General features: G+C 39.4%; 1 protein-coding gene across 1 annotated transcript in view; it reads left to right on the top strand.

Annotated features, from left to right (window-relative positions):
* The window catches only part of PLPPR1 (phospholipid phosphatase related 1), a 291,652-nt gene that overhangs the window by 599 nt on the left and 267,135 nt on the right, over window positions 1–23,918 (top strand).

Here is a 23,918-nt window from a genome sequence, read left to right as displayed (position 1 = left end):
GGGTTGGAATATCTCACCCCAAGCTGTAAGGGTTGCCGTTGATTTTCCCTCAGGCATGGGCACCTGTCATCCTTCCCTTCCACCCCGCTGCGTCCTAGGAGTATAGTGGGGTGTGTGTGTGTGGGGGGGGAGGGGGTTGTCACCTGGAAAACTGGAGGGGCAGCCTTCGGCTTTCTCATCGAGCTCCAGTGCCAAAGGCGCCGGGGTGAGGCTCGGGTCAGTGCGGGGATAAATGATGAGTTACTGAAAGGCTTGCCATAATCACCTCCTAGAAACGCAGGGCGCCAGGATCTCTCCTCCCGGGGGAAGGTGCTGTCTTCACGCACACCACCGCGGCAGCGCTGGGAGCTGGACAGGGACTGCTGTGGCGGCGGCGGCAGTGGGAAGACGGGGCTTTATCCTCTCCCAACCCATTTCCCAAGGGTTTTATGACACACACATGTGGAATATGTGGAGGATTCTGGGTTATTTTTCTTTGTGGGGATGTCGATTTTTCCTTTCAACCTCTTTCCTGGGAGAGATTCTCTGCTGTGTGCTATCTAGTTGGTGGACAGGCACGGTTCTGAATATCTCTTCGGACCAATGGAAAGGTCCTGAGAAAAGGATTTCCTAAAATGCCAGCCCTACTGGGGCGGGATCTCAGAGAGCAGTGCACCCACTGCACCCGGGAAAGCATCAAATCGAATGGCCTTTTGAAACAGCGGAGACTGGGTCAGCCTGTGAGGAGTCCAGGACTGGGACAAAGGGAGAGAGAAGAGGGACAAATAATGGTCACTTAGGAGAGGTGTGACTAGAGGTTAATGAAGGCAGGAAGAGGTTGACTGGAGGGGAGGTACACTGCATCATCCACTGAATTTCTATGCCCCTTCCACTTGTATGCTTGGCAGCTCCTATTCATCTGGTGGGACTCTAGTTTTGAGGGGTCTGGAATGTCACATCTGTAGCGTAAAAGACTTTACTATTCCTGGGATAACGTTTAGCATACTTACAAATTAGTTGTTTAGGTCTAGAAAGTGCCTCGTGTGAAAGTGTCTCCATCTTGACGTGTTGGTTGTACCTGGAAGGCGGGATGGGCAGGCAGACAGGTAGATTTTTGGCTCTTGTGCACGTCGGGAGCCCTGGATTCTTAGGAAAAGTGTATGGGGAATCTGGAAGCCAAGCTGATGCTGACAGAAGTAAACTCCGGAAGCTCAGACCCAGTACGTGTGACTGCTGCTCCTCACCGGTGGGGGTGAGGCTTCTCTTCACTTTGAGACTACAGGTTGGGGAGTCTGTCTGCTGCTTGAGATGGGGACCTTTTTATCTTTAACATTTTGTGACTTCTTTGAAGTGGGAGAAAGCATGATATTTGTGAGATTAATTGAGAAATCACTTATGAAAGTGATTTTGACTCATAAGTAAGCATAGCCAAAGGTGAAAATCTTTTTTAAGAAAAGAAAAAAAAAAAAAAAAAAAGAAGGGTGGGAGGAATTGGGAAAGGGATGCTTATTATTAAAGTGGTTTCACTTTTATGATTTCAAAGATATTCAGTAAGATAGAAATTTGAGTGTTTTATTTTCAAATAACTAGGGAATTAAAGACCTTTCCAGGAATATTTTCAAGTGAAATTGGCATAGAGGGGCTTTAACTATAATTGTCAGCATATGTCCTTTTTATCCCATGGTGAACATGCTCATCAGTTTTTTTGAAAACTTTGGCAAGAAAAGATCAAGAATACTTTTTGCTTTCACTAGAGCTCTTTATTCGCTTTGTTACTATATATTTCCTCTTCCTTCATCTGCAAGATCAGTTTATTTTGATTATTCTAGATTCTATTTACAAGCATTTATTCACCACGTATCCTGTATTTAGCACTGGGAGTCATATAAAATATGTAACATTGTTCTGTCCCTCAAAGCATTCATGTTCTAATTGTAAATACAAGATGAACACACATGAAATAGGAAGCGGGATAGTTCTGTATTGTACTATGAGCTCTTAATGTGTATGCTGTACACTTCATTCCCAACTCCTGAATTTTCTCAACATTCAGAAAACATGTATAAGTACTTGTTACATGCTGGAGGCTGGGAAAAAAGGGTGAGAAAGTAAAAAATGGTCCCAATCATCAAGGAAACAGGTATTTAACTATGATACAGTCTGATTAACTGCTATAATTGTAGGTTAAACCATGTGCCAATAGGACAGGCATGAAAGTGATTTTTTCCTTTCCCTGGAGGATTTTGAGCAGGTGATCTTTGAGAAAAATGAATAGTCTTTTACCAGGGAGGAAAGGATAGAAAGGACATTCCAGGCAGAGGAAATACTTGAGAGTACCTGGTAAATTGGGGTGACAATAAGCCATCTCATGTGGTTAGAGCCATTGAGAGTGAACAGCACTTGGGTGACACTAATTAACAACTAGTGCTATAGAGTGAGTTTTTCAGAGATATGCCCAGAATGCCATGGAAGCACAAAGGGAGGGCATCCAACTTGATCTTCTTGGGAAGTTGGGTAAGAAGATCAAGAAGGTTTCTCAGAGAGCTTGACATTAGCTGAATCTTGAACAAGGACAAGGAGAAAAGAAGGGCTTTCCAGGCAGAAATATCTCTGTAAGGCCTGGAAGTAGTTCTGTGTGGCTGTAGCGAGAGATGTGGGTTCTTAGTTTTGTGCAGTGGCACTACATCAAGCAAGAGACATAAGGAGAGATCGAGTGTGAATGGAACTATCCAAGCATAAGAACTTCAGTTTTATGGGGAAGGCTAGGGGTGTTTGTTTGAAAGTTGAGAAAGTTTGAAATATGATCAGATTTGCATTAGAGAATGACGACTGTGACCACAGTGTGGAGGATGACTTGGAGGTGGTGAGACTGGAGGCAGGGAACTTATTGTGGAAATATAGGTGTTAAATGATGAGGGTGGTGGCAGTAGGGGTGGACAAGAGGAGATGTATCTGAAAGACAAGTGAAGAAAGTAAAACCTGCTAATATAAGAAGGGTCTTCCTTCTGTGTGCTCCTGTATCACCCTCTTCTTCCCCAGCATTCACTTGTGTAGTTGCCTATTTTGTATTGTGAGAGTAAGGCATTCACAGTGGCATCACCAGCATTTAGCACAGGCCTGGTATGTAGTAGAGACCCAAAATATATTTGTTGAATGAATCATTAAATAAATGAATGAGAAATCCAGCCATGAGGTGATGATTCCTGCTTTAGAATAGTAGAAGATAAATCATGACTTCCATTTCTCCAAGGTGGTCAACTGACTTGGAGGTCAGTGTTAAAATGTGCCAGGGAGGCCACAAATCAAAACAAAAAACACATTTTCTCAGCTGCCCCTATGAAGAAGAACTGTACCCTGAAGTGCCACTAGGAAATAGCATCATGATATTACATTTCTTTATGTTTACAAAATGAGATCATCACTGCATCTTGGAAGCAACAGCATTTAGCACAGTTCCTGATACATAGTAGGATGGCAGTGTGTATAAATTCCCTTTTCCCCCTTTCTTGTCAGAATTTCCCCCTTTCTTGTCAGAATTTCCTGATTTAATATACTTTGTGAAAACTTTAAAAATAATCTGCACCAGAGAATTCATAAGGATCTCACTTAAAGAGCTCATTGCATCTTGGCATCCTAGAATGAGGGCCAGATCATGTGTTCCAGCCATCAACACTGCAGACCCAGGAACTAGGTCCCTTACTGAACCAAGCCCGAACATGTTGAATTTCAATCTGAAAATGCCAATAAGAGATGCCAGAATGGGGAAAAAAAATATAGTCAGAGTTTGTTTTCAAATTGACTACAGGGGGTGCAACAGAAGGCAAATCAAAGATAGCACTTTGGGTTTGACCATTGGTAACTGGATTGATGGTGACAGAGGGATGGGGAGGGAGGTTAGCTCAGGAAAGTAAAAGGCTTAATGCTGTTTTGCAGAAATTGATTTTGGTGTGACACCAGAACACCTTGGAAAGCATTAGTACAGATCCCAGCATCTAGTGATTTCATAGTAAATGTCAACTATTATTTTTATTACTGAAGAAGATGGGAAGAGGAGGAGACCATAGAGCCAAAGACTAAATTTCAGCATTTAGCAAAATGTAGGGATTAAGGAGAGAAATAAGCCCCAGGAAAGAGCATAAGAAGTGAATACTCAGACAAGAAGGAAAAGAACTGGCATGAAAGCAAAAGCCTCAGGGAATCATGAGGAGTGCTCAGACTTCACAGAAGCAGTCCCAACTGTGCCAGGACTTGTTTAAGTGCCTCCATGTGGAATCCTATTTAATCTCAACAACACCTATGACTCCGATTCCCTCTTCACAGCTGAGGCAGCTGAAACAGAGAGGTCCCAGTAGCTTGTCCATAGCTACCAAGTTACAAAGTATCAGAATCAGGTCTCAAAGCCCGTTTTCGTGGTTGTACAAGCAATTTCCTTTAACCAAATGTATAAATTACCAGGATGATTTTAAGTGAGGGGAGTTTGAAAAGGTTGAAAGTAGGGAACTGAAAAAGGAGAATGAAAAAGAGTTTTCTGGTGACCATTAGGAAAGCAATCTTAGTAGAGCAGTGTGTTCAGAAGCCATTTCAGAGACTTCGGTGGGGAATGGGAGGGAAAAAAACCCCGTGCAATGCATAACTATCAGTCATTTATGAAGTCCAGCAGGGGGAAGAGTTATGGGGCTCTAGGTATAATGAGAAGGTACAGTGAGTCTCAAGTGCAGTTTTTATCAAGGGGGAGCAGTTGGAACGAGTTAGTGTCTAAGAACAAAGGGTTTGTGAAATGAGAACAGGAGAGGAGAGAGAGAGGAGAAAGGATGTCTTTCCCCAAGAGCATGCAAAGATAGATTTGAGGACAGATACAGAAGATGCTCTTCTTCCCCACAACTAAATGACTGAAGTGAGGCCTCTGAAACTCAGAGAATTCAGATCCTTGGGTGTCCTGGAAACTTAAGGAGCCTCTGAGTGCCATACCTCAGTGGTACCACTTGGGTATACAGTCTGATGACCCTGACTTGTTTATGTAGCACAGCAGTTGAGAGCACAGGCTCTAGAGTTAGACAGGCTGTTAACGTGAATTAATTCTGAATTAATTCAGAATTCTAAATTAATTGAATTCTTAATTCTGGCTCTGCCACTTATAAACTGTGCGACTTTGGGCACACGGTTTACTTCTCTGTGCTTTCAATTACTCCTGCTTTTAAGATGGAGCAATAGTAGAACCCATTGCAGAGGATTGTGAGGATTAGCTGAGTTAGTCGTAAAGGTTGGACAGAGTAAGTACCTAATAAATGGAGAGTGTTATGGGTGATAGCAGTGAGGTTAAAAACATAAAGCTTTGACTTTATGCTCAGGACTCAAGAGATGGTGTGCTTTTGCATTCGTTAAAAAATTTGGGGGCGGGGGGGGTTGGTTATAAATAGTTGGCTCGAATCCTGTCTTCCTAAGTGCAGAAATTAAATCAGCAGACACAAATATGGCAGGAGCAGACCAGCTCGGCTGTCATAAACCTAGGTAGAGTAGACATGTGCTGGGAGTACCTGCCAATAACACTTGCCTAGTTGCCCACTTCTCACACCTGCCTGGGAAAGACGAAAGTTTGCTTGCGTTTAGGCTGGTCTTTGCACCTTCAGGCTCATAGGCATCAGATAACAGGGACTTAGCTGTTTAGCAGATTGTTTTAGGGAAATGACTACTTGTATTAATTACAGCACCTCTTTGGCACCAAGGGACATAAACTGTAAATATCTCAAATGTGAGATTTACAACATTCCATAGGAAATTAAATGCCTCCCCTCATGGAAAAATTTGTCATGTGTTCTAAAATAGAATCTCAGTGGATGGGGAAACTCTGTCGTCTAGCTAATTTGGCAGCAGGGCAGGAACTGCAACCCAGGTTTGACTCATAACTCTGTGTCTTTGCATTACACTCTGGCAAATACTTCTATTACTGTGCTGTAATCAAAGACTTTTTCCCCCCATCCATCCTATTAATGTTTCAGCCAAACTAAACTTACAGTTACCCCAGTGAGATTTTTCTTTTTACCTTCAGGCCTTTGTCCATGCCGTTCCCTCTTTCTGGAATTCCATCCTTGCCTTCCCCTAACTCCTTTGGGTTTTTAGGTCAGAGTCGCTTTCTAGGGAAGTTGTGCTGACCTCTTAACACCAATGTTGGCTTCTCTTTCTATGTGTTTCAATAGTCTCCAACTTTGTATTTTTTGTGCCTAACATAGTGCTTGGCATATAGTAAGTGTTCAGTAAACGTTTTTGATTGAATAGGTGAATGAATTACTGAACGAATATGTCCTTTTGAGTCATTGATGACATTTCAGGTAAAGCAACTTCATATTATAGAAAATCATAGAATTGTCTCAAGTTCAAAGGTTCATTAGAATTTACCTAATCAGACTTTCAAGTGAAATGACACAAGGAAACTGAGAACTAAGGTACTGCAGCAACTTGCCTGAGGCTTTTGCTTACTGTAGTTAAGTGATATCAGAATGGAGGCTGGAATTCCCATATTCTGATTCCAGACTCAGATTCTGCCCTGGGATGGAGTGAGGGTGGGGTGAGAGAAGCAAATGTGGGATTGGTTCCTGACTTTATTTAAAATTTTTATGTTGTGTTCATCATGGAATGTTGCATTATGATTTTTTTAAATGTTGCATTAAAATATTATTTTGATTACTGAGTTTTTTGGAATGCCTTAAATTTTGTGCCCAATGCAGGTGCCTCACTCATCTGACCCTAGTCTCAGCCCTGCTCTTCCCACAAAGGATACATTCTAGCTTTCCTACACTGGCATAAAAATGCAGGAACACTGTGTATGGCAAGGGCCCTGAATGAAAATATGGAGGGAACCACCATTCATCATGGCGGTATGAACTGCTAATAAGCATTTCATGACCTGGCTAATCTTCTGATCATATAAACGTTATATTCACATTGAAAAAGCAAGGCCAAAAGGATAAAAATAAAAACTGAATAAAAGCCCTATCTGCCTATCATCTATCTATTTATCTCTTTGTCTCAGGGCTAGAGGAAGATGTAAAGATCATCTAGACTAGTCCTTAATTTATACATTTACATGTAGTTATTACTGTACTTCCGTATTTTTAAGCTTTTTGAAGACCCAAGACCCAAGATAGAAAAGAGACGAAAATTATTCCACTTATAAACTTGGCTGGTCTTGGCTTACAGCACTGCTGGCCTGTTTTGGACAAAGATTTGAGGTCAGAAGGTAGAATGACAAAGCTTGGCTATTTCTGCCAAAAAAAGAAAAAAAAAAGCGTGAATGGAAAGGATAAAAAGAGATAGATGAAAGACGTTTTGACTGGGCCTCCTATGTATCATACAAGCTACTACTATGGATTATTAATGTCTACAACACACTGGAAAATAAGTATCAGTATCCCCATTTGACAGCTAGACAAACTAAGTCTCAGAAAGCTGAATTAAGAGCTTACCTAAGCTCTCAAAGCTACCGCTGGACTGAAAAAACCTGGTCTGAGTCAAAATCTATGCTTATCCTATTTAATCCTTCTGATTCTCAAAGGTGTAGAGTTTCAGATCACCCCACAACCTTCTTGCCACCCATGATGCCATGAAGTCTTAGATAAGAGCTTCAGGAGCTTGTCCATGTTAACTGGATGGGATGTCAGCAGTCAACTCCATATCCTGCTGTTATTTCCTCATTATATGGTATATTATCTTTTTCTATTCATCAATAACAACAGAGAGAAGAACTGCATACACATAGGAAATAAATCCCCTGTTTGTGTGAATGTTATAAATTTTTACATGACATGAAAGTCCATATTTTATATTGCCTCCATTATGTTAGAAAGGGCTTTTTCTTTGGGTATTATAGCATCAAGTGTTCTAGAAATGCTTACAGACACAGGCTGAAGAAAAGGTGATCATATTTACTGGAGCAAATCTGTCACAATGAAGGGTAATGTGTTTGCATGGCTCTCTGTCAAGGGGTTGTGGGGTGCCCTTTTTATTGAGGTTTCTGATGAGTGGCATGGAGCCATGACCTCCGCCACCAACATTTAGATTCAATGAAATACATAATCAAGTGGAATCAGATACAATTAACAAGAATAATATCTGGGTGAGAGTACTGCTGTTCAGCTCAGCACCTCTGTAAGCCAAGCATGCTTTATCATTTTCCCATCTCTCAGCCTTTGCTAGCTATTGCTTCCAGGCAACCCACACACTCAAATGCTCTAACAATCAGCCCACAGCCTTCCCTCCTGGGGGTCACAGGAACTAAAAAATAAAAAGACCTTTTCATTCACACTTGTATTAACTGGAAAAAACATTATCTCTCTGTATGGTTTTTTTTTTTTTCCTGCAGTGTAAAACAAGGGAATATCTCTAGGTTTGAGATAATCTTTTGGGTCTAGTTTTTTTGCATGGATTGACATGTAATATGTGACACAGACAGTTCCTGGCCAGGCTAGTTTGAAACAATTAATGTATTTTAGCAATTAAAAATGAATTAAGTCAATTACATGTGTAAAATAAATTTTACACATATATGATAAAATACAAATGTAGATATAATGAGGTGCTTAGTGTAGAAAGTAAATATCACTCATATTTCTGCCCTAACCTCTTTCCCAGAAAACCACTATCAGTTGTTTGGTGTATATTTCTTAAACTTTTTTAGTCCATTAACATTTACATTTATTATTTTTATAAAGGTAGGATTAACTTTATGTATTATTTTACAATTTACTTTTAGCTATAATTTCAAATAGAAGCAATTTCTTTTCATTAATAAATATTTGGTAAATATTGCTATTATATGAAAAGGATGAACACTGCTTTCCATCTTAAAATAGAGCTCAGTTGATATATCTTAGGGTCCTTTGGCCATCAGTCCTCATGTATATTCAGTCATTGAACAAATATTTTTTCTGAGCTCATTTGAAGAGCTACCTACTATACAACGTACTTTGGAAACATTCACATTCTAGCAAGAGAAAAAAATAATGAGAGGACTTAATAAATGGCAAAAGCTGTAAATTCTCCTTGATTCACAGAATTGTTTGAAGGGATAGTCTAATTTTTAAATTGTCTAATTTTTCTAGATAAGAAAGTTGAGGTCCATCAAGGTTAAGTGATTTGTCCAGGGTTCCACAACTGGTGATTGAAGAGGTTGGGATAACAGGCAGTTTCCAGCCTGTTAAACCAGTGCTGATTTCATTACACTTGACTGCAAAACAACCCCCACACCAAGAAGAGGGAACAAGGGAACTCCACAAATACTAGCTTGAGCAATGCATTTCCGGCGCATTGAAATTCATGCCTTATGTAACTGCTGTTACCTACAAACGACTGCAGAGATTGCGTCCCCATCCTCCCATCCATCCCTGCCCATATAACCCCTCACTGCACTCCATCTTCTCCTCCTCCATGGCCTGATATTCTCACATTAGAATAACACTTTGAAGTTAGACAACAATCAGCTGTAATATTGAGATCAGGTGGTACCCATGTTACCTAGGGAGAGTGTTCATCTGTAAACATACTGGTAGAGATTTATTTTTCAGTTTAGCTTCTTGCCATCTTGAACCTTAAGGAATGAATTCCAAAATAAATGAATTTTACCTGCTAATTTTAATGAAGTCATGAAGTCTTTTTTATACTAACCAATGATTTTTCTCCTTGATGGTGCCATAAATAGAACCCTGATTCTTAAATACTCTAATTATCCTTCCCTGCTCTGAAAGCAGGATCATGTGATGGTTAAGAGATTGGACTGGAGCATCAGATGGAGCTAGGTTCTAGTCTGAGCTCTCATCTGACCCTAGTCCCAGCCCTGCTCTTTCCACAAAGGATACATCCTAACTTTCCTACACTGGTGTAAAAATGCAGGAACAGCATATATGGCAAGGGCCCTGATTGAAAATATTGAAACACCATTCATCATCCAATCCACTAGCTTTGTGATGTCAATACCAATTCCTTACTCTTATTAAGTCTCAGATCTTTTATCTGTGATATGGAGATAATAAAAGTACCCCTCCCACAGTGATGTTTTTATGAGATAAATAAATTACTTGCCTTAACACAGAGTCTACAACATGACCAATGAAACTGTAGCTGCCATTATCATTCATTATTTTTGATATACCCATGACGTACACCTATAAGGGCTATATCACTTCACATAGCCCTTAGAATCACTTAGATGTCAAGCTTTAAAATACTGAATAACACTCTTACCTTCTGTATTAGTCCATTTTCACGCTGCTGATAAAGATATACCTGAGACTGGGCAATTTACAAAGGAAAGAGGTTTAATGGAGAACTCACAGTTCCACGTGGCTGGGGAAGCCTCATAATCATGGCAGAAGGCAAGGAGGAGCAAGTCACATCTTACGTGGATGGTGGCAGGAAATGAGAGCTTGTACAGGGAAACTCCTGTTTTTTAAAAACTGTCAGATCTCGTAGACTCATTAACTATCGTGAGAAGAGCACAGGAAAAAATCCGCCCCTTAATTTAGTCACCTCCCACTGGGCTCCTCCCATGACACATGGGAATTGTGTGAGTTACAATTCAAGAAGAGATTTGGGTGGGGACACAGCCAAACCATATCGCCTCCTTAAAAAAAAAAATTGAGACTTAAACCAGAAGTTGAAAATATGACTCAATATGCTAATAATTTGAAAACTTTGTCAAGTCTTTTTCAGAATATCACCTTTAGTCTTTGCTGATCCATGAACCGTAGAATTCAGAAACATAGCAAGAGGTGGGAAAATGAAAGGATTTGATCAATACATCAAAACTTTGCTGTAAAAATTAAACTTCAACCCTCTTTGTCTGCATGATTTTATTTTCATGCAAATACTTGGGAATTGGTGATAATGTCTACCTTTCTCAAACATAAAGATAACACTACTATTATCACTATTAGTTAAATATGTTTTTCAAGTCTCATTTGACTTAGTTATACTGGTAGGTTACCTGGATATAGACACATATATATGCTTGCACAGAATCGTGGAACTGAGGTGTGAATGTTAAGAATCCCAGCCACCTACTCAGTACTGGAATCTCTTTCTTCATACTATGTAACAAGAAACTGTCCAGCCTCTCCTTTTTGGCACCAGGGCTCCATTCCTTCCCCTTCTTGGTGACTATAATGGATATGCCCAAGATAGAAGCTGATTGGGTCTGAGCTATGGTTGACCAGGATCCTGAGAGTTGTTCATCAAAGATTCCAAACATACTTTCATCTCAGGGTCTTTGCATTTGCTGTTAGCTCAGTCTGGAATGCCTGTTCTGCAAAAACTTGAATGTCTCCCTTTCCCACCACCACATCTGCTCAAGTGTCATCAGACAGGCCTTCCCTCATAACTGTCTAAAACACCCAGCCCATTAATCTTTAACTCTACTCTGATTTGCATTTCTGCATTAGTACTGATAAATGCCTTATTATTCATATGTCTGTTTACTTGTGACCGGCCTCCTCCTACTATGTAAGCATCATAAGATGAGGGACTCTGTATATTTTGTCCATTGTTATACTTCCAAGACCTAGAAGAGTACCTGTCACACTCTATAAATTTAATTAAAATGTTTTTAATAAATGAACAAAAGAAAAAAGAATTATTGTCTTGAGAATGGATTTAAGAAACCAGTAGCAATCACTGGGTCTGAAACGCAGGAGAGCAAGAGAACATCTAAAAATGGGGGAGATCTGTGAATGCATAGTGGAAAATTCTACCCAGTGTAGGGGCTTGGTCCCATAGGACAGCTCTTAATGAGGCAGAGGTGTCTCAACCTGGATTTCGGGCACATGGATCTCTGGTAGTTGGGGCATATGCCAGAGAGCTTACTTATGCCATGAGTCTATTTCAACGTGGGACCTTGCAACATTAAAGCATTCTTCCTGATGGAGCTGAATTCTGCCTCCCTCTAGCTACCTGATGGGAGGTGGCCAGGTAAAGGGGTGCAATTCATATGGAAGAAGATGAAATTAAGTGGTACCCATAGAAATAAAACTCCATTTTATATTAATATAAAGACTCATTTGTATAGTGCTACAACAAAATAAGCAACTGGGACACAGATTAAGGAATCAAGGTGAGAAAATACCTTTGGCAAACTAAAACTATTTAGGACATATACCTTCTTATTTCTGTATAGGAACTGTTGTTGAGGAAACACAGATTTCTATGGGAAATCTAGCTATCTTGGGATCTCTAAATGTGAGTGTACCTCTGGCTACAAGGTTTGGTTCTGGGTGAAATGCTGACAGGTGTTCTTATGTGGTTTGTTGTGGTCTGTGTGGTCTAGGGGATAGCAGCCAGAGGCGGCTCTGTGGAGGACTTTGGGGCCATAAAGAAGCTTTGAACTACTTGAAGTCGTGCCTGGAGTCCCTCCTGGGGAAGCTGTGTAAGGTGTGGCAGTGTTGCCTGAAAAACATAAGTCTGAGTCTCCGTCTCTGTGGGTTTCCTTGGAGAGCAATTATTGAATGTTTTATGGTTCTCTTGCTTTGAACAGAAGTTTTCACTCATTTAAATGCCAACTACATGAAAGAATGTACTAAACCAATTGAAAGGAAATGTGAAATTCTTGGAAAGTTTAACTATGTTAAAAGAGAATATGATGGCCTAGACTCTTAAAAGATGTTAGCTTTTATGAGCGTCATCAGGGAAAGTAAGTCTGGAGGCAGGCGGTGGAAAGCTAAACACCTCTAGAGAAAATATAATTTATAGAAGAAGAACTGAGAGAAGAGAAATTTAATGATTCAGCACTGGGTGAATGGATTGCCTGCCATTACAAGAAGGTTAAAGTCACTAGAGAATAAGTCAGAATTTATCAGATAATTTGTAGCTTTTTCAAGAGAGCATTTGGAGGAGAGAACTCCACATAGCTTCTTTCATCAAAGGGTGAGCCTTCATGCAAGCATGAAATCTTTCCCCTCTCTCCCAAACTCTTCCCTCACCTGCAAGTTTTTGTTCCTTGAGGTGTTTTCTTGAATTCAAGATTCTTTGTTGTGGATCCAAGGGGACAGTTGCTGAGACAAGGGTTTCTTTTTCCTCTTGTTCATTCAGAAAGCATTTACTAATCGCCCCAGAGACACTTCTTTCTGTCTAGGAATTTGCCTGGCCGACCAGATCTATAGCCAAGAGACTATCTGCTAGATTCCCCCTCACGCTACACCAGACACCATCCTGAAAATAATGATGGGTTACCTGCCAAGGTAGATTCAGCTTTCAAAGAGAACTGCTACTGAACATCTAGAACCACAGTAAGAGACTTGAGAACTTTTCTTTTTCTTCAAAAAAAATTCTGGATTATTTCTCAATTTGACTTTAAGGAATTGCAATAACTTAAGTGATTATACTTTTGACTAAAAGAAAGTTTAATGAAAGTATAATTCCCAGGGTAATATTCTGTAAATGAGAATGATTTAAACATTTTTAAAATGGGAATTAAAAATAATTGTTTGATTATTATAGGAGATGAAAACACATACTTTGCCTTATCAGTCACTTCATATGGACTTCACCCAGGATAATTTCTCCTCTGACTTTTTCCTAATCTTCTGCCCCTTTTCTCCAGAGCTGCTTTCCCTTTGCATTTTTTTCCATAGGTTTTGGGGGAACAGGTGGTATTTGGTTACATGAATAAATTCTTTAGTGATGATTTTGGTGTACCCATCACCAGAGCAGGATACACAGAACCCAATTTGTAGCCTTTTATCCCTCACCCACATCCTGCCCTTTCCCCCTGAGTCCCCAAAGTCCATTGTATCATTCTTATGCCTTTCCTTCCTCATAGTTTAGCTCCCACTTACGAGTGAGAACATATGATGTTTGGTTTTCCATTCCTGAGTAACTTTACTTACTATAATAGTCTCCAATCCCATCTAGGTTGCTGCAAATGCTGTTATTTCATTCCTTTTATATGGCTGAGTAGTATTCCATCATATGTATGTGTGTATAAATATATATATGTATGTGTATATATACATATACACATATATATACATATACATACATCCATCCATCAATATATCAGTCACAGTTTTTTTATCCACTCATTGACTGATGGGTATTTGGGCTGGTTCTACATTTTTGCAATTGCGAATTTTGCTGCTATAAACATGTTTGTGCAAGTATCTTTTTTGTATAATGACTTATTTTCTTCTGGGTAGATACCCAGTTGTGGGATTGCTGGATCAAATGGTAGTTCTACTTTTAGTTCTTTAAGGAATCTCCCCCACTGTTCTCCATAGTGGTTGTACTAGTTTACATTCCCACCAGCAGTGTAGAAGTGTTCCCTTTTCACCGCATCCACCCCAACATCAATTTTCTTTTTATAATGGCCATTCTTGTAAGGTGGTATCACATTGTGGTTTTAATTTGCATCTCCCTAATCATTAGTGATGTTGGACACTTTTTCATGCTTTTGGCCATCTTCTAGACATTGGCTTAGGCAAAGATTTCATGATGAAGAACCCAAAAGCAAATGCAACAAAAACAAAGATAAATAGGTGAGACTTAATTAAAGTAAAGAGCTTTTGCATGGCAAAAGGAACAGTCAGCAGAGTAAACAGACAACTCACAGAGTGGGAGAAATTCTTCACAATCTATACATCTGTCAAAGGATGCATATCCAGAATCTACAAGGAACACAAACAAATTAACAAGAGAAAAAAAAGCAATACCATCAAAAAGTAGGCTAAGGAAATGAATAGACAGTTCTCCCTTTGCATTTGTATTTGTCTGCTCTCTTGCATATTTTGGGCAGCCTTTGCTGCTGACTCCTACTGCATGATCCCCAAACTCTCCCCCAGACAACTTTGCAGTTCATACACGCTACCCTGAAAGAGAACATAGAAATCATTTGGAAGTGGTGGAGTGTGCTGTAAAGAGTGTGAGATTTCTGTCAAAAGTTCTGAGTGCGAGCCTTACTTCTGGCTTATTCACTGTACAGCTGAGAATTTTCTTAACCTCCCTGAGATTTAATAGCTTCATTTGTAAAATGAAGACAAGGGTAACTCAAAGAGAATTGTTTTGCGACAAAGTATTAGAGGGTAAATTTTAAAATTCTGCACAAGTATTCATTATTGATACATTGTTACTTATTTAGCAGCATCATTTTATAGAAAATGAAGGGAGATGAAACAACTCTTCCAGCAATGTGAAACTCAAAGTTTTACTGTTCATTTTTCAATTGAAAACCAAAGCATGTAGTATGAATCAGATGGAAATGTATGTGCTGGCTGAGGATATAAATCACCCTAGGATCAGATGTGTTTCTCTTTGATGTGTCTAGGAAGTGTTTTATGGTAAACAGAGTACATGTTTGGCATTCATACAGGGAATCTCTTTACCTAATTTGCCCAAAATTACTTACTTAAGGGTATTAAGTGTTATGCTTACTATGTTCCCTTCTTAATGTGAGGACTGTCTGAGATTCCCCAGAGGAGTTAAGAAGATTCTCAGCCTTGATTTTAAACTGTAAATGGGTGTAGAGGGGGGCTACTTACAAAAGAGGAAAATGGAAAGGGTCAAGGGAGCAGGGGTCTGAGCTGATCCAAAAGGAATCATCTGTTTCAAAACTACCTAGAGTAGAAGCACCAAGGTCTTGCCAGACAAGCTGTGTGGTTCGAAAGCACCAAACTCAGTGCCAAAAGAAGGGTCTAAATGTCCTCGACCTCTGTAGAGCTGAGAGCAGCTAAAATCATTTTGACCCAAATCACTAGGAAATTTCAACTGGATGAATAGTCTAGATAGAATCTGAACAGGCTGATGGAGGTCTTGGCAGTTAGACAATAGTTGAAACTAGGCACATTCCTGTTCTTTTATTTATTAAACATATTTAAGTACGTATTAAATATTTGTGGAATGGGTGAGTGAATGGAAGTGTAATAAGTAAGTGAATGGAAGTGAATGAGTAAGTGAACCAAAACAGCAATGAATAAATGGAATGATTCTGAGCTTCTGAGAGTTGGAAGCTAGATGCCTAATTGGCAATAGGTAGGGAGAGAATGAGCCAACAATGCACTGGATTAGACATCTGAAATGATTGCTGTAAAGAAGCATATTTTAACAAGACAGGTTCAGATAAGAGGCTGGCCCCAAAGCTGTACAAGCCATGAGTGATGACACCACCTGATGTTTGAAGTGTTTTTAATGTCCTTGCACTGCCTTGTAGACATAGTATAAGATAATAGGAAGAGCTTAGGCTCTGGAATCCACCAGATGATTTTCAGTTCTGATTTACTGGCTTTAACATGGGAAAGATATTTAACCTCTCTAACCTTCAATTTCTTCCTTGAGAAATGGGTTCATAATACCTACCACATATGATTGTTGTAAGGAGCATCTGAGCTGTCTGTAAATCTCTGGGACATTGTTCATTCTCAATAAATATCAGGTGTCTTCTCCTTTCCTTGATCCTAGATTACAGAAATATCAGCAACATCCTCTAGATATGGACATGCTAAAAACCAACAAAAAATCATAGCTTCTTCCAAAATTACAGAAATTTATATTAACTAACCGACACTGGTTTACTCCACAAAATTCAACATACACATTCTAATGCATCTATGTTTTTGTAAGTGCACTGCATTGAGGCCCTACTAAACACAAACTTCACTTTATCTATTGCTGTGTGTGGACTTCACCAAGGATAGTTTCTCCTTGGACATTTTCCCAGTTTTCTGCCCTTTTTTTTTTCCCAGAGCTACTTTTCCCTTGCTTTTGTCTTTGTCTACTCTTCTGCCCATTTTAGACAGCCCTTGCTGTTCCTAAATGCATGACGCCCTCCCCTTCCCCCAGACCATTTTACAGTTCATATTTCTTCTCCACCCCTGCCCAGAGGAATAGGGAAATTGCTAAGTTGCATTTTTCCTTCTCCATCATCTGCTCCAATTTTTCTTTACCTCTTTTATTCTTACAAAACCCAGTAAAACGTCGTTTTATCTCAGTGTTTTTCAACTCTTATTCCCTTGGTTTATTCTTGTTGTTACAAATTTCACAAATCCTTTTAATTATTTTATTTTAATGCATTTATCTTGGTTAAGTATCACTATTAGTATATGGCCTTTAAAATGGAACTTACTGAAAACCCCCTTCTTTGGTCACATTGATCTCACTAGATTGGGAGTCGGGGGAGAAGAGGGTTGGTTTTGGGATGAAACTATTCCACCTCAGATCATCAGGCATTAGATTCTCACAATGAACACACAGCCTAGATCCCTTGCATGTGCAGTTCATAATAGGGTTCACTCTCCTGTGAGAACTTAATTCCGCCCTAGATAATACATCTTTCTTCCCCAGCAGAATGATTTATAGTTTTTTGAGTCTTATTTTTACTCTGAGATTCCCCTTCTCTCATATACATACATTTAGTCGTTTTAACCATTTCTAGATTAAGAGATTTTTGCTCCTTCTAGGAATTTCTTGCACTATTCCTCCTTGACAGTCAGGAACTCTCAAGTTTTGAGGATGTCTTCCATACTTCCATATCACTGTTGATCAGAATTAGTTATGGAGTAATAATCCACCTAATGACTTCATCTGTCCATTGAGAAATGAACTTGCATAAAAGATGTTAAGGGTGTATCTGAGCACTGTGTCAAGCAAATTGTCTTTTAGCCCATTTGTGGATACTTGTCTTCTATACCTACTCTGCCTTGTTGTGGTGCATATTCTGTGCTTTGTGTCAGGAACACACCATTCCTTCCCCTGGTTAGCCCAGGAAGTCTCCATTGTAACCTTACAATGGTATCACTTCAATTTCTCTCTCTTCATTTTTTCAGCTTCATTGTAGCCAGCATGAATCCACCCCCAGGTCTGAACCATGTGATTTCCTCACTATTTGATGCTCAGAACCTGTGCTTTTTAAAAGTATAAATTTATAATGCTTGTGCTGTAGTAGTCTGTTTTGAACACCCTCCTGTCTTTGAGCAGCCCTTCAATTTTGTTTTCTACCCTTTTGATTACTCTCATGGTTCCTTTGCTCAGGCTACTGATCACAGCTAAGGTATTGCTAAGAACTTTAGAAACTGAATCTTTAATGTTGAAGGAAGTGATTTAGCTTAGGTGCATCTTGTGGTTTTCCTCAAATTGTGCCATACTAGTAGGTGGACCCCAGCCTAGTATATAGGAGGAACTAGAAAAAAATGTGTTGACGACTGACTGAGTGAATCACCTGCTCCTTTATCCCATTTGCCACACTCGGTTGCCATTTGGCCTAACTTCATTTCTTCTTTTTCTGTGTCTTGAGAACTATGTCAGCAGAAATGTGCCAGAGAAACCAGTCCACAAATAGATCATTACTCATATGGAGAGATGCCAAATAGGCTTGTTCTGTGTCCAAGAAAACACTAGGGCTCCTGAAAAGCAAAATGAAAAATGACAACCGAGTTTGTAATTTCATTGGGAAGACAAAAGGCATAGACATAAGACAGCATAATCCTTGATCTAGTGAACATTCGAGATAGGAGGTACCAGGCCTTCCCTGAGCTAATTAAAAGTCACAGGGATCCTAGAGCCCTTGGGCCTCTCAGAAACTGTGTTAACTTCTTCTTCTTCTTCTTTTTTTTTTTTTTTTTTTGAGACCGAGTCTTGCTCTGTTGCCCAGGCTGGAGTGCAGTGGCTGGATCTCAGCTCACTGCAAGCTCCACCTCCCAGGTTTACGCCATTCTCCTGCCTCAGCCTCCTGAGTAGCTGGGACTACAGGCATCCGCCACCTCGCCCGGCTAGTTTTTTGTATTTTTTAGTAGAGATGGAGTTTCACCGTGTTAGCCAGGGTGGTCTCGATCTCCTGACCTCGTGATCCGCCCGTCTCGGCCTCCCAAAGTGCTGGGATTACAGGCTTGAGCCACCGCGCCCGGCCTATGTTAACTTCTTACTGAGTCTCGTACATATTCCTACAAGATACCAGAGATGAATACATCACTTTAGGTTGTAAGGCTAACCAGGAGAAATGGGACTTACAGTAAGATAATAAATCACAATAAGCCAAAAATCACTTTTCAGGAAAAGGCTTCTTTTTCTTTAGGTAAAGTATAAAGATTAATGTGACACTGTCTCATTTCAGGGAGATTCACAGAAGCATTGATTTTATAATAGGAAACATGCACATTTCCTAATGCATTTGCATTGAATGTGCATACTTCAATAGCCACAAATCCTCAGAGGTCAGGAAAAATCTTGATTCAGAGCCATCATCTACAGAGTGGCTGTCCACTAGTACTCACAGGCAATGATGCCTTAAAATACAGGAAAAGGGTGGCACTCCATATGACATACAATGGGTTAATAAACATACTATTCAAGAACATTACAAAATGATAAGAAATAGATAATAAAAAATGAGCAAAGTGTATAAATAAGAAACCTATAAAAGAGAAAAGGCAAATAGTCAATATATCAAGGGAACTTCAATTTCACCAGTGGTTAGAGAAATAAAAGTTCAAGATATCATTTTGCAGCTATCGGATCAGTAAACAATTTTAAAATATTGTTTTCATTGAGCACTAGCACTTGTGTGTGCCCTTGTGTGTGGGAAAACACATTTTGAACACTGCGGACAGTCATGTGAATTACTATAACAGTTTTGGGACTTAATTGGCAAATATTTTCAAAATTAATTATGTGTATGCATTTTCATTCAGTAATCCAACTTCAGGGAAGATATTCTAGAAAAGTAAGGATATGAGTATTTAAGGATGTATCCAGTGATGCAGTATTTAGTAGTTAAAATCTGGAAAAATATCTGAATACTAAACAAGAGGACATTGAATAAATTTGTGGAGTATTAAATAAATTGAAACATTATTCCACTTTGACAAATGTTACTTTATGTCTATTCACCTCGGAAAATGTTCATTATCCTTTGGCAGCTAGAAAAATAAAATTAATAAAAGCGGCTTAAAAGTACATACTTTGTGTTATATGCCAGGCACTATTCCAAATATTTTGCATATATTGCTTCATTAAGTTCTCACAATATCAATATACAATTGAGAAAACTGAAGCAGATATAGGTTAAATGACTTGTCCAAGTCATCCACAAATGCTTAGGGATAGAACTAGGACTTAAACTCTGATGGGCTGGCTCCGAAGTTGCCACTCTTAACAACTATGGTATACTCTTTTTCAACTTACGGAGTAATGGGTATTGTAAAATTCTATTTTTGTATAAAAACAAAATAAAAAATAACCATATACATGTTATTGGTTATTGGTGTATGTATGTTAACAAGTGATCTTTTTAATAACAGCCTTGATTTTTTTTTTTTTTAAAGTATAGGCCATGCACGGTGGCTCATGCCTGTAATCCCAGCACTTTGGGAGGCAGATCACCTGAGGTTAGGAGTTCAAGACCAGCCTGGCCAACAAGGTGAAACCTGTCTCTACTAAAAATGCAAAAATTAGCCAGGTGTGGTGGCTCATGTCTGTAGTCCCAGGTACTCGGGAGATTGAGGCAAGAGAATCGCTTGAACCTGGGAGGCGGAGGTTGCAGTGAGCCGAGATCATGCCATTGCACTCCAGCCTGTGACAGAGCAAGATTCCATCTCAGAAAAAAAAAAAAAAAAAGAATATAAGCAGATCTCTGAGTTTATTACACTCAGACCAGACAACTATAACAGGAGCTTCCTTAAAGATTCCAGAAAATTCCAGGATCTGTGATTCTGTGTATTCCAAATTGATTTGGGTTTTCCTCAATGTCTTTTTTTGGAAAAAAAATGAAAAAAAGACTTACATGTATTGAGAGAATTTTCTGTCCACTATGAGAGGTGGAGGGGAGTAATGGCAAAGATTTTATTTTAAATATGAAGTCATGAATATAAAAGACAGAAAAGTGATGAAAACTATATGTATATTTGAGCTTTCCAAGAAGGGCTTGGGTCTTATTTTTGATATCCAGACATCCATGAGGAAAATTTCCCAAATGAGTAGGTGCTGGATTTTCTGCTGTTTATTTGTTCCTGGCAAAGCCAAGTGTGAAGAGACAGCATCTGGAACAGGGAGTATTGTAAGGACATGTTTGAGTATTGTGGAGTAGGATGGAACATGGACCCAGAAGAGGGAGGAGAGATGATGAAATTACACAGTGGATCTCGTCCTTCTGCTGGTCTTTCTATTGGTAGTGCCAAATTGATACAAAACATTTATAATAATCACAATTGGCCCATCTTGATGCCTGTTAATAGCAGTATTGATTGATCCTAGACAAACTAGAACTGTTCTCACCTTGAAACTCACAGTTTCAAAACCTGAAATTCTGAAACTCTTGTGTAACCACAATCTCTTAGCCTTTCATCTCATTGCCTCTGCACATCTCCTTTCATCCATCTGCTCTTACCCAGTCTCCTTAGCCTTCTCTTTGTCAATCGAATGTTTCATCCAAACTCTGCTGTCACCCTAGGTTCACTTTGTCTCCTCCCAGGACTTCCTGAAGATGATCCTTTCATAGTTTTCATCTTGCCTCTATTACTTCTTATTTTCAGTCTACTTTTCTAGCATATCTCACTCTGTGGTCCCTTAAAGGCTGATATTCATGAGCTTCTATTCTTTGTTCTCCACAACATTCAGTGTTGTTTCTGTTTTTACTGCTATCTCACTTAAGGATGTAATCATTTTGCCCATCAGTTTTTACTCATATCCTCTTCTCTCCATCTCTTCCAATTCTTTGATACTACTACTACTACTACTACTACTACTACTACTACTACTACTACAATACTAATACTACCATCACCTCTGTCTCTCTCTCTCTCTCTGTCTCTCTCTCTCTCTAATCATTATTGCCCCATTACTCAACATGAGCAGTAGCTCATCATGAAATCTAAGCTCTTTATTCTGGCACTCAGTATCCTCCAATAGTAAGCCCCAGACTTTCTTCCTCACCTTATTTTCTACTTGCTCAAGCTGCATCAGATTTATAGGCTTTCCACAAGCATGCCCTGCATATTCCTGCTCCCATGTCTTAGGCCTTCTTGTCTCATGTGCACTTGTCAAAGTTTTCACTATCCTTCAGTACCTACTAAAATCTTCCTCCATCTTTCATATGCTTCTAGTCAGAAATAATCATTTTCTACTTAATTTTCACGTTACATTTCTACGTCTACTAGTGCTCACTTTGTTACTGTTCTTGTTTTGCAGCTATTTTATACACATGTTACTCTCTTCCACTTATTCTGCACCTTCTTCAAGGCAGGTAGACATTTATTTTTTAATTTAGAGATAGAGAGCAAGTGTAAGTAATTCCAACACGCATTGGTGATAACAACTATTTACATTTTAATGTCTATCCTTGCAGGTTTTCTTTATGCCTACATATAGTTTTCTTCATTTAAAAAAATAAAATGAGATTACCCTATACATATTCTTTTATAACTGGATTTTAGTATGTAATGAGACATAAGAATTGAATGGTAGGTAAATGAGTTATATTAGAAACAGACTGCCTGAATTCAAATTTCTGCTTTATTGCTTACTAGCTAGGTAAACTTAGACATAATATTTAACCTTTCTGTACTTCAGTTTCATAATCTGTAAAATATAGATAATAATAATAATACCTCTTATGCTTATGGTAAGGATTAATAACATAATCCACATAAAATATGCCATAGTGTATTGAACATAGTAAGCACATAATAAATATAAATGTTACTTGCTACTATTATAAAAATATATCTGAACATATCTTTAAGACCATATGTATGGTCTTGATGAATGATTTTCGACTGGTGGTGATTTTGTCCCCTTGGGGCACTTTTGGCAATGTCTAGAGACATTTTTAGCTGCCACAATGGGGGAAGGAGTAGTGCTATGGTGTCTAGTGTGTAGAAGCTTGAGCTACTGCTACACATCCTGTAATGCACAGGACAGCCCTCCACTCCCACAGCAAAGAATGATCTGGTTCCAAATATCAATAGTGGCATGGCTAATAAGCCACAATCTGGGGCATCTAGGGCCTCACTTGGCATGTACAAGATAGCGGAGAAGACAGAGATGGCTGGAGCGGCTGGGATATCCCTCTACATTGCCTTTTTTCACAGGAAGCTGGCTTGGGCTTATTCGCATGGTGGCAGAAGATTTCCCAGCAGTAATAGAGGGCAAACCCCAATGTGCAAAACTTTTGTATCCTCTGCTTAGGTCATATTTTCTAATGTCCCATTGGCAAAAGCAAGTTCTATGGCCAAGCCCCGTTTCAGGGGGTAGAAAAAGAGATTCCACTTTTTAATCAGAGCTGCAATCCGTTGAAAATCTTCCACATAGGGTGGGCATACTGTCAACTGAGGCTCTTTTTGCTAAACTGCCTTCCAGGGAGGCAACTGGACTCAGTCAACAATGGTCACCTGTATTTCACTATCTCACAAATACTTCTAAGCTGGTGGTAAAAAGAAATTGGCACTTAAAGTCTTTGATCAGTCAGATGAGAATAAAAAGACAGGGCGGAAGTGGCACAAAATTGATACTTTATGTCAATCCATTTTTGATATCTCCACTCAGAAGAGCCCAGATTCACCTGTCAAATAGCCTGATGGCATCTCAACTCGGATGGCACACAGTACCTAAAACAGAACATGTAAAAGTATTTACCTTCCCTCACAAACCTGCATTGCCTACACTTCCCATTTCAATTAATGGGGCCACCATTATCTAATCACTGAAGCCCGAAAACCAGGTCTCCTCCTGGAGGCTTCTTCCCCCTCACTTCCTTTCTTAATGTCATCAAGCCCTCCATTACTTTACCTCACAAAGGTCTCTCATATTGATTTCATACTTCTCCATTCCCATCACCACAGGACTCATTTAGACTCAGAATTCCTTGGTTGGATCATTACAATATCCTTTGTGACAGTGTCCACTGTCAACTCTTCTACCCTAATGCCTCCAGAGTTATCTTCCCAAAATAAACAACTCAATTCATGACAAAATCCCTT

This window comes from Macaca mulatta, chromosome 15 (assembly GCF_049350105.2).
Source record: "Macaca mulatta isolate MMU2019108-1 chromosome 15, T2T-MMU8v2.0, whole genome shotgun sequence".
In the NCBI taxonomy this organism is placed as follows: Eukaryota; Metazoa; Chordata; class Mammalia; order Primates; family Cercopithecidae; genus Macaca; species Macaca mulatta.
The sequence above is the reverse complement of the archived record's forward strand: the minus strand, read 5'-3'. Positions and strand labels throughout refer to the sequence as shown.